The sequence below is a fragment of the Acipenser ruthenus genome, chromosome 11 (genome assembly GCF_902713425.1).
Source record: "Acipenser ruthenus chromosome 11, fAciRut3.2 maternal haplotype, whole genome shotgun sequence".
NCBI lineage: Eukaryota > Metazoa > Chordata > Actinopteri > Acipenseriformes > Acipenseridae > Acipenser > Acipenser ruthenus.
In genome coordinates, this window is record NC_081199.1 from 19,114,687 (window position 1) to 19,126,191 (window position 11,505).

The 11,505-nt window shown below is 39.5% G+C and overlaps 1 long non-coding RNA gene across 1 annotated transcript in view; it reads right to left on the minus strand.

Moving 5' to 3' along the window:
* LOC131739445 (uncharacterized) overlaps positions 1-11,230 on the minus strand; it is a 34,823-nt gene extending 23,593 nt beyond the window's left edge. Inside the window, exon 1 of the long non-coding RNA XR_009330529.1 lies at positions 11,167-11,230. This is a non-coding gene — a long non-coding RNA (uncharacterized LOC131739445). The remainder of the gene's footprint in view (positions 1-11,166) is intronic.
* Between the last annotated feature and the right edge of the window lie 275 nt (positions 11,231-11,505).

An 11,505-nucleotide genomic window follows, 5' to 3' on the forward strand; every position in this document is an offset into this window, starting at 1 on the left:
TTTCTACATTACTAATTCATTTTATTTAACTGACAACATTTTTTACAATATACTGTTATAAATATATATGTGCAACAAACTTACCATACATTTAAAATATATTATGTTTTTGACTTCGTCATACATTTTAAAAACATTACTCACGGATGCTGTTTAAATATATAAAAAATATATATTTAACAACAAATTGGTGTAAATATTTTGAAACTGAATCAAAATACATTAAGAATGTATTCATAAGTTTCCCTGAAAAGTATAATGATGCTAATGATGTTTACCTTAGACATTATATATACCATGGAGTACATAAATTATGTATTTAATTGTGTTGAAACATGTATTTACCTTTTTTAATTTAATATTAATCAATATATTTGTTATACAAAGCATTAAATATGTATTTGTCATATATAGATATTGCCTGAGTGGACTCATGTAAATTATTATTGTTATTATTTGTTTATTTAGCAGACGCCTTTATCCAAGGCGACTTACAGAGACTAGGGTGTGTGAACTATGCATCAGCCGCAGCGTCACTTACAATTACGTCTCACCCGAAAGACGGAGCACGAGGAGGTTAAGTGACTTGCTCAGGATCACACAATGAGTCAGTGGCTGAGGTGGGATTTGAACTGGGGACCTCTTGGTTACAAGCCCTTTCTTTAACCAGTGGACCACACAGCCTCCTATTAGATTTTATTAAATTAGTTGCTTGCAAAGGATGCTGAGGGTTGGGATTTTTTTGTGGAAACTGCAATTATTTGTTGATTATTGTAAATATTTGATTACTGTTTTTGTGATCATTTTTCAAGTTATTGTTTTTTAATCGGTGGAACTCACCCTGAGAGGTGTGTGCATCCGCAAGAGTGGGGAGGTGCCTCTGTGCGTGTTTGTGTTAGTGAGCGGTGAGTCACTGCTGTTGGCAGTCTCTGCTAAATAAATATTGTTTGTTTTTTATTATGTGCCATACACAAGTACATATATTAAATTAAATATTTCAAATGTATTTTATATATCTCAATATATTTACTTTATATTATAAAAGCATTAATGATACATTTAACATGTATACACATTTATATATTTTAAATACATATATATATATATATATATATATATATATATATATATATATACAGACGTGCTCAAATTTGTTGGTACCCTTACAGCTCATTGAAATAATGCTTCATTCCTCCTGAAAAGTGATGAAATTAAAAGCTATTTTATCATGTATACTTGCATGCCTTTGCTATGTCATAGAATAAAGCAAAGAAGCTGTGAAAAGAGATTAATTATTGCTTATTCTACAAAGATATTCTAAAAAGGCCTGGACACATTTGTTGGTACCCCTTAGAAAAGATAATAAATAATTGGATTATAGTGATATTTCAAACTAATTCGTTTCTTTAATTAGTATCACACATGTCTCCAATCTTGTAATCAGTCATTCAGCCTATTTAAATGGAGAAAAGTAGTCACTGTGCTGTTTGGTATCATTGTGTGCACCACACTGAACATGGACCAGAGAAAGCAAAGGAGAGAGTTGTCTGAGGAGATCAGAAAGAAAATAATAGACAAGCATGGTAAAGGTAAAGGCTACAAGACCATCTCCAAGCAGCTTGATGTTCCTGTGACAACAGTTGCAAATATTATTAAGAAGGTCCATGGAACTGTAGCCAACCTCCCTGGGCGCGGCCGCAAGAGGAAAATCGACCCCAGATTGAACAGAAGGATAGTGCGAATGGTAGAAAAAGAACCAAGGATAACTGCCAAAGAGATACAAGCTGAACTCCAAGGTGAAGGTACGTCAGTTTCTGATCGCACCATCCGTCGCTTTTTGAGCGAAAGTGGGCTCCATGGAAGAAGACCCAGGAGGACTCCACTTTTGAAAGAAAAACATAAAAAAGCCAGACTGGAATTTGCTAAAATGCTTATTGACAAGCCACAATCCTTCAGGGAGAATGTCCTTTGGACAGATGAGACAAAACTGGAGCTTTTTGGCAAGTCACATCAGCTCTATGTTCACAGACGAAAAAATGAAGCTTTCAAAGAAAAGAACACCATACCTACAGTGAAACATGGAGGAGGCTCGGTTATGTTTTGGGGCTGCTTTGCTGCGCCTTGCACAGGGTGCCTTGAATCTGTGCAGGGCACAATGAAATCTCAAGACTATCAAGGCATTCTGGAGCGAAACGTACTGCCCAGTGTCAGAAAGCTCTGTTTCAGTCGCAGGTCATGGGTCCTCCAACAGGATAATGACCCAAAACACACAGCTAAAAGCACCCAAGAATGGATAAGAACAAAACATTGGACTATTCTGAAGTGGCCTTCTATGAGTCCTGATCTGAATCCTATCGAACATCTATGGAAAGAGCTGAAACTTGCAGTCTGGAGAAGGCACCCATCAAACCTGAGACAGCTGGAGCAGTTTGCTCAGGAAGAGTGGGCCAAACTACCTGTTAACAGGTGCAGAAGTCTCATTGAGAGCTACAGAAAACGTTTGATTGCAGTGATTGCCTCTAAAGGTTGTGGAACAAAATATTAGGTTAGCGGTCCCATCATTTTTGTCCATGCCATTTTCATTTGTTTTATTATTTACAATATTATGTTGAATAAAAAATCAAAAGCAAAGTCTGATTTCTATTAAATATGCAATAAACAATGGTGGATGTGAATTACTTTTGTCAGTTTCAAGTTATTTCAGAGAAAATTGTGCATTCTTCGTTTTTTGTGGAGGGGTACCAACAAATTTGAGCACGTCTGTATATGGTATATATATATATTTTTTCTAATTTAGGAAAGGGTCCAATTTTGATGTATGAAAAATGTACAAAATATCTTGATAATATATTTAATATATTCTATGTAATTCAAGAATGATGTTGGGAAAATATAAGATTCATACTTTTCTTATATACTGTATTACAGATGTATTTTTGTTCCATATGGGATGTATCTAATATTGGCTTGGGCCACCCCTTGTCCTGCTCACAGACTTGATACAATGTGGCATACACTCCACAAGATGTGAGGGATTTAGTCATTAATATGCCATTGTGGCAGTGTGTGTGTGTGTGAATTATTGTGCACAAGAGGGGGGGGGGGGGTATGTGGCAGGGCAGAGGAAAAGCCCTGCGTGTAAATAAATATATTGTTTGGTGTTTATTGATGATGGGAAAATTAATTGTTTATTTAAAATGAGTATGTTTTGGTAGTGGTGTATGATTTAAATGCATTTTGTGTTAATTTAAAAATACAATGTTTTTTGTGTGCTATTGTTTGGCAGCATCGATGGGGTTGAAGCCCCATCTCACAAAACCCTGTGCAGAAGGTGACCATCTCCTGATTTAATTAATTGATTCATTTGTTCGGGGTGGGTGTTCGTAAGAGGAACATATGTGTGAGACGGAAGAACGAAAGCAAAGCAAAGTAAAACAAAAGTAAAAACAAAACAACTGCTACGAGTGCTGGAAGCTCCAGCACCATATTTGTTTAGTCGGGATTCTTTGGTGTGTGATATTTGTTTTTGTTTAATCTTGCATATTTGCTCTGTGAGTAGTGTTTTCTGTTTTAAATATATATATATATATATATATATATATATATATATATATATATATATATATATATTGTTAATAAAAACGGCGCCGCAGTGCGCTTTTGCACCCGAGTTCCTCTGTGTGTGTGGTATCTGTTGCTGGCCTGACGTCACTGCCCCGGCTATCCTGTCACAGTATGCTATATTGGTATACTTTACATGTTATAAAATACATGGTGTGAAAAAACTTAATTACATGCCATTTGTCAAATTGTATGCTGTTGTTCCCCAAAGTGATTAAGTGATTGATATGTTTTTTTTTTCATATGAAGTATGTTTGAGTAGTTCTGATGTTGTAGCTGTTTTGCTTGCACCTAGTCTGTGACCTCTACAAGGGGTATGTGACCTATCTGGTGAGGGCATGGGTATTTAGGACACTGCTGGAGTAAAAAACTAGACTCACTAAAATATTGCATTGAACCTGTAGATTGTCCAAGAAAACTTTAACCCGTATGCTAAGGAAGCAAAGTTTCACAGTTGTGTTTTTATTTTTTGTATGTAAGATTCATACTATAAAAGCATCTCATGTAAGATGATTGCAGTTCCTGTTGAATTAAGCAAGCACAGATTCAAAGTACTATAAATCTGCTAAATATTGAATTAATTGCTAAGTGGTGCTTTTTATAGAGCTATGAATTTTGAATATGAATAACCCAGCAGCACATTTTCAAAACATATTAAGTTGCAATTAAGAACAGTAATGACTAGATGATATATTATTTTTGCATGTTTAGCAGATCCTTTTTCATTATTGAACAAAAGACCAATATCAATTTAATGGCAGGTATAATGGGTAGGCTTTCCTGTAATGCACATTGCTCATTGTTGAAATGTATATTTAATGATTCAGTAGACACTAGTTTACATAAAGGTATTTTTTCACATTTTGCACATTGTGATGAACATAGTTCTTAGTTACTTCAGAATGTCTGTGTTTGCATATATTTTTTTATTTTCCTTCTGAGCAAAGAAAAAGATATAGTCTTGAGAAGGGTTATTTAATGTATTGATGTATTGTCTTTTTAAAATGTTATGCCTTATACTGTATATTTTTTTTGTTATTATTTAGTGTGCGCAATTATTTTACCCTGTTTTTTTAGAATGGCAGTGCAGCAATCCCCACAACAGCTCAGGAGAATTGAAATTCAGTGGGCTCTCTCCAATCCCCAAGCAAATCGCCTAATTTACAACCAGGAGTTTGGCAGCAGATGTCAGCGAGCTACCGGATCCCTGGAGGAAAAAGGCCAACCCTGTAGGTGCCCGCTTTGTGCTCACTGGGTGTCTGGCTAATAGGGTCTGCTGCAACGATGTGAGGAGAAACAATCTGTGCCGATTTTGACTCCCAAACCTTTGGGTAGACCGGCAACTTCACACAGCAAAGACCCGAACCTGCACGCTCATGAATGTATGACTCACCCTGCACGTCATGCAGTCATACTTTTACCAGATGAGTCACTCTGGAACCCTATTTATCAATTTTTAAAGTATCAGTTTGTTTTTATCTCAAATACATTATTTAAATTATTAGAACATTAATATTTATCTTCATATTTTCTCATAACTAAACTCTTCATTCCCCAACCTCTAGCAGACATAAATAATCATATAAGCAAATGTTACACACATTTTTTACAGGTACATCGGGGCTTGAAGAATCATCGCTGAGAGGACTTCATACTATAATTTAACAAGCCAGGTTCTACAACCAAACGGCAAACGGGTCAGTGTTGTCTAGGACTGTTGAGTTTAATCTATATTACATTGTCCACATGAAACATAGCTAGTATACCTGAACTAATGTTATGCCTATTTTCTACTGTAGAACCGAGCCCTCATGGTGCTGTTAAGGGGAGCCTTTTCCACTGGAGAGCCGAGCTATGCTACAGATGTCACACGCAATGAAAGACAGTTGTTATTAATTATTGTTATTAATTAAGTTTGCCAAAAGATGCGCAAACAAATAGACCAATGGTACAGCTGTATCTTGTATTGCTATATTTTCTAAATATATTTAGGTAAGTCTTTATAATCCACAAATTATACTGATTATATCTACTTACTAAAGTTCAGTTAGTTCTGTTGAAGGGGAAAAATAAGGTTTTAAAAATATGATTTGCCAAAGATATCCCGTTTAAGGACAGTTGTTGTTTATTCTAGTTGGTTTTTGTTTGGGTGCTTAAAAGAAGCTGTGCAAGCGCAATGAGAGCCGTAGTTGCATGTCTGGTACAGCTGTACAGTATATTGTATGTATTATAATGGTACAGCTGTACAGTATTTTGACTATATTTTTGTTTTTTTTTCTGCATTTTTTTTTTCTTTATATTAATATAATAAAGGTCAACGCTAGAAATTTGGTAGAATTTTGTGTTTTTGAGTGTGTGAGTTAAGTGTACTGTAGCCGCGCTTTATGTCCATTTGCTATAAATCGTCAGAAATTCAGGCATAAATGTTCTAATTTCTGATCTTCCTGAACACTTCTACTGTATCTGCCCACAGAGAAACTAGAGCCTGCACTTCCTCAGCGTCCCAAGACTGTACTTTTGTCTCATCACACTCGCTGCCCGCCATGTTTGTTGTTTTTCTTTCTGGAGTGTACTGACTGACGCAACGTAATGATGAAAATCCTTAACCCCGCCCCTGGCCCGGCTCGGCCTGCAGTCGGATTTAGATGTCTTGTGAGGCCAGAATTTCATGGTTTGGTTCTCGCTCAGCTCGACATATAGCCAGTGGAGAAGCACCCGTACCCGTACCGTACCAAGCCCTCACGGGTCGAATGTACCAGCGGAGAAGGGGTATTACAAAATGTGTGATTAGTAACTTTCAATGAACCTTGATAAATAACTGAAAAGATAGAATTTCTTCATGTCATTTATAGACAAGTATATGAAGATTTGATAGCATTGATTATCTTTGATATGTAGTACAACATTTATTTCTGTCTTACAATTGATTTCTGTTATTTTCTATTTCTGTATTCAATAAACTGCTGCTATTAATTAACTTTCTTTGTGTCTAGTGTGGGTCTTCATAGTAAGTCATTGACCTCTCTAAACTTAAATAATATTTCAGATTGGAAACCACTTAATTATTCCTTTATTGTATTTTTGGATTGTAGTCAGATCTTGTTACAGCCACAGCATATGAGAAACATTAAATTAGTTTTTTCAAAAGTTTCAAAAAGTGACAATTTAAAACCGGTATATATTTGTGTTTCAAAAAGCCAACTTGTGTGCCTCACTGTTAAGAGCCTATCTGCAGGTTCTTGTGGCACAATGTTTGATATGAATTGACTATACCAGTTCAATTCAGTACAGCTTTCTGTCACTTCTTGCAATAGTCATTCCCAAGGTCAATAAACAACTGCATTTCATTTTAGTGTACTCTTCAAATATATAACCATTTTCAGCTTTAAAGGTTTCACTAACTGGTACTGTGAACTTCTATTAAAAACCAATATATATTTTGAGAAAAGATAAAACAAGAAGGATTTCTGCTTTGGGGGATAAGGATGTTTTGATTATATATATATATATATATATATATATATATATATATATATATATACACACACACACACACACACACATACAGGTAGTGGACAACAAAATGGAAACACCAATGTAAAGTCACTTAATAGGGCGTTGGGCCACTATGGTATCCCGCTCTGTGGAGTTCTCGGCGGACCGTTTTTGATGAAACTGCCTGCTCGCGCCCCAGGTTGAAATTTGCAGTCAATTGATCTGCAGTTGCTTGCCTGTTTTGCCTTGAACTTCGAATTAATGCACGGATATCACAATCCTGGAGTTGCACTTCCGCCCACTGTTGCCCTTTGCTGATGATGTCTTTCCCTCGGAGTTCCATGCCGACATCACCTTAGTCACCGTTGCTCATGAAACATCAGCAAGTTGAGCTGTCTTGGTCACTGAAGCTCCTGCCAAACGCGCCCCAACAATCACTCCTCTTTCAAAGTCACTGAGGTCTCCTCTTGCAGCCATGCTAGCCATAATTATAGGCAACCTGGCCTGTCCAGCATTTTTATACATGACACTAAGCATGCTGGGATGTTATTTGCTTAATTAACGCATGAGCCATACCTGTGTGGAAGCCCTTGCTTTCAATATACTTGGTATCCCTCATTTACCCAGGTGTTTCCATTTTTTTTTATCTTCAGCCACTCAAAGCAAGGACCAATATTCTACAATTATGCTTTCTATTTATCCTTCATACTCTGTATCTTACAAAATAAGCTGCAGGTTTTTATATTGATGTGGCTGTCCTCAAACTGGCAATCAATTAGCCAGTTAGAAGACAGCCACATTCCACACAAGTATTTCTGGCAGGGAAGGTTTTTACCTCCTTCCCTGCCAAAGAAAACATCAATAAATAATAATTCATTTTTAACACAAATACATTTAAATAATAACAGTACAACTGTACATTTAAACCATAATAATATAAATAAACAAGGGGGTGGGGTTACCCTGTCACACACTCCTTTTAATTTCAGCCTGTGCTTATTATCACCACATTGAAACACCTCAGACAGAATATAATGGAAGTGAATGGGGATAATATCATTGGTTATTTTCACAATCCAGTAGATATTACTCATATTTATCAGTGATACAACTGATTTTCATCCCACTTAAAGTGTAAGTTGCAGGGTTATGAAAAATATAGCATTATACGTCCCCTCATGCTGCTATAATTTCGCTTTTCATTGTTAACATCCTGACAACTTTTTGCACTTACAACTTTAATGTCTGCTTCAAAGGTCTTTTCAAAATGGCTGCTGTAGCACACTGGGGTTTGAGATCTGTCCTCTAAATCACTGCAAAGTGTTAAATAATATTTATTGATTGTTTTCCATTGCAGGTCAATCTCTGCCGGATGGGCCCGAGAGCATTGGGCTAGCTACCTCCTGCCCCAGCTGACGGGGAGGCGCAGGTGGCGGCGAGGACCCTGGATCCGGTGGCAATGATGGAGTACCCCATGCTGAAAGCTGCCATCCTCAACCGCATGGGTGCGACTCCGGAGGGCTACCGCCGCAAAGTCCGGGAGGAGAGCTTCTCCGCGGAGGAACACCCCAGGGCCATCGTGCACCGCTTGCTGGATTACGCCCAGGGATGGTTGAACCCAGGAGCCACCACCACTGCCAGGCTGGTGGAGGTAATCGTAGTCGAGCGGTTCCTGCAGTGCTTGGCTCCGGGACCGCGTTTTTGGGTGCAACGGCAGGCGATCCAACTGGCAGAGCAGTACCAGGCAGCAGAACCAGTGCCCGCTAAGCTGCCTGGAAACAGTGCTACTCCAGCATCACCCCCTCTACTGGCCACAGGGAGGGTGAAGGGACTGGGGGGAAGGGGTAGCCAGGTCTTTGGATGGATTGTGATGGTGGGAGCTCCCAGCCCGAGAACTGGGGTGGAGTGGGGTCACACACGGGCTGCTGCGGTGTTGGACCGGGGTCTCGCGCGACCACCCTACCGTCGAGCCCCTTTGATGGCTCCTGTGTTTCAACCCCCTGCTGAAGCTTCCTGGTGAGAAACCAGTTCACTGATGTGTGGAACAAGCTGGGAGGTGAGCCACATCGACCGGGATTGCCCCCCTATGGGATGTGACCTCATTTGACCAGGTAAGACTGTTCCATTCCATCAGTCACTCCAGCAGACGGGTTTTGTTATTCCTGTGTCAGTGGATGATACACAAACCCAGGCTCTCTTAGATTCAGGGTGTAGTCAGACCCTGATACAAGAGAGCTTAATCTTACCAGGGCATAAACAAATAAAGGGACAGGTTCATATAAAATGTATTCATGGGGATGAACGCACTTATCCCAAAATGAATGTGAATTTGAAAATTGGCCAGCAGGTGACACGAGTGCAATTGGGTTTGTGTCCTCGATATCCAGTGCCTGTAGTTCTGGGACGGGACTGCAAGCAGTTTAAAGATTGGTTGGCTGCTGTGACGGGCGGTAAAATGGGCAGTCGAGTCACTCTGGTACTACCTCCTGGGGCGACACTTCACCCTGTTTACAGATCATGCCTCCTTAGCATGGCTTTACCGGATGAAGGATAACAATGCCAGAGTCACGCGGTGGTACTTGGCCCTGCAGCCCTATGCCTTCAGGGTTGTCCACCGAGCAGGAAAGCTGCATCAAAACGCTGATTTATTCTCTCGGGAAGGCGTAGGGGTGTAGGATTTTCGAATGGACCGGTGGTGCCATTCAGAGGAGGGTGTGTAATGGGGGGCGATCTGTCCTGACTATCTGGCACATGTGTAGTACTGCAGGAAGAGGGCAGCAGTCTCGTAGGATCCGCTTGTCAGTCATGGCGATGACACGGAGAGGTGGGGAAGAGGGTGTGTTGGCTTTCCCTCTCTCCAAGTGGCTGAGAGGCGGGCCTTGGGAGACTGCTCGGCCCATAAGACCTGTGCTTGGTTGTGCATTCGGGTGGCCGTAATTTGGAAAACACACAGAGACGCTGGCTGAGAAGGCCAATGGTTGGAGCAAGCGACCAAAATAGGCAAGCACGGCTGAAGAAGACAGCCAGCCTAGTGAAAGAAAATAATATACAAAATAAATTGTTACGTATCCGAGGTAACGTGTATAAGTAGAAGGGGAACCTTGGCCACGGAGACCCGAGCTGACAGTAATTTTATTACCGTGTTTTAGTTTCCCTTTTCTTTCACCTTTTGTTATTGCTTATTTCAGAGCATCTGTGAGTGCGCCAGTATTGAACTGTTTACCAGTATTGGTATTTCTGTGGTCCAGTTTACCGTTGCTGGTATTCAGGCCATGGACAACAGTGCCCTCTGCGGGCTAAAAGAAAATATATAAAATAATAAAACTGGGCACCAGTGCGGTGTTTTCAATTAAACCTTCTGCTCAAGTTTAATTTACAAATAAAAGATTTAAACACAAAACAAAAACTCAAAATAAACAAACAAACACGGAACACAAATAGCAACAAGTAGTATGCTGGGATCAACTGGCTCTTAATTATCTTGTTAACTCCTCGGCCATAGTTTGCACGAGTTTAATAAATCTGCCTGACTGTCAGCTAATTAAATAATTACTAGCCGACAGTCACGCAGTCTCACGAGTAAAGTACAAAAATACAAATAACAGTAATGGGGGACAGCTTTTCATCCACCCTGCATTTTAAATAATACTAATACAAAATAATATTGTAATACACGTCAAAATGACACGTCTGGCGGTTCTGGTAGAAGTGCTTAGAAAATTGTTATTTTTGCAAATCTGCCTCTCAAACGATGTCAGGATATCAAATACATATATTTAGGGGGGAAAAAAAATGTATTCCCGAATCTCGCCCTCACAATGGGGGGTCGACTTACACAAGGTCATGCTGGCTGTTGCTTTTACAGTGTATAACATTAAGTATTATCATAAATAATGTACTCTTAGTACATTTAACCGTTGTCATTTCCAACATTTCCAGCAATTTTAAATGTTAGCCTTTAGGCGTAATTCGGGGGATGACGAAGAGGGCTCTCTCCCGCTTTGCGCTGCTTTTTTCTTATCCTATATCCTTTTCTTTAGCCTGTCTTACCTTCCCTCTGTGGCGTCCTGCCCGGTAGCGTCCGCGATCTCTTCCGGGTGGAAGCTGATCCCAGTTCAGCCTCATTTAGTATTTCCAGCCAATCACACAATGCAGCGCTCGTCTCGTCAATTATTAGGGCATGGCCAGCGCTGCTCCACGTATGTTATTGGCTGCCCCTCCTATCTATCTCTCTCTCTTTTTCTACTTTAACCCGCACTATTTCCGCTTCCTTGTCTGTGTTTGTTTTTTGTTGTTCACTCCTTTCACTGCAGGCCATTTCTCTGTTCAGCGCTTGCAAGATAGTATCTGCTATTTTCCTACCTGTGCTGTTCAAAGCACAGTGACATT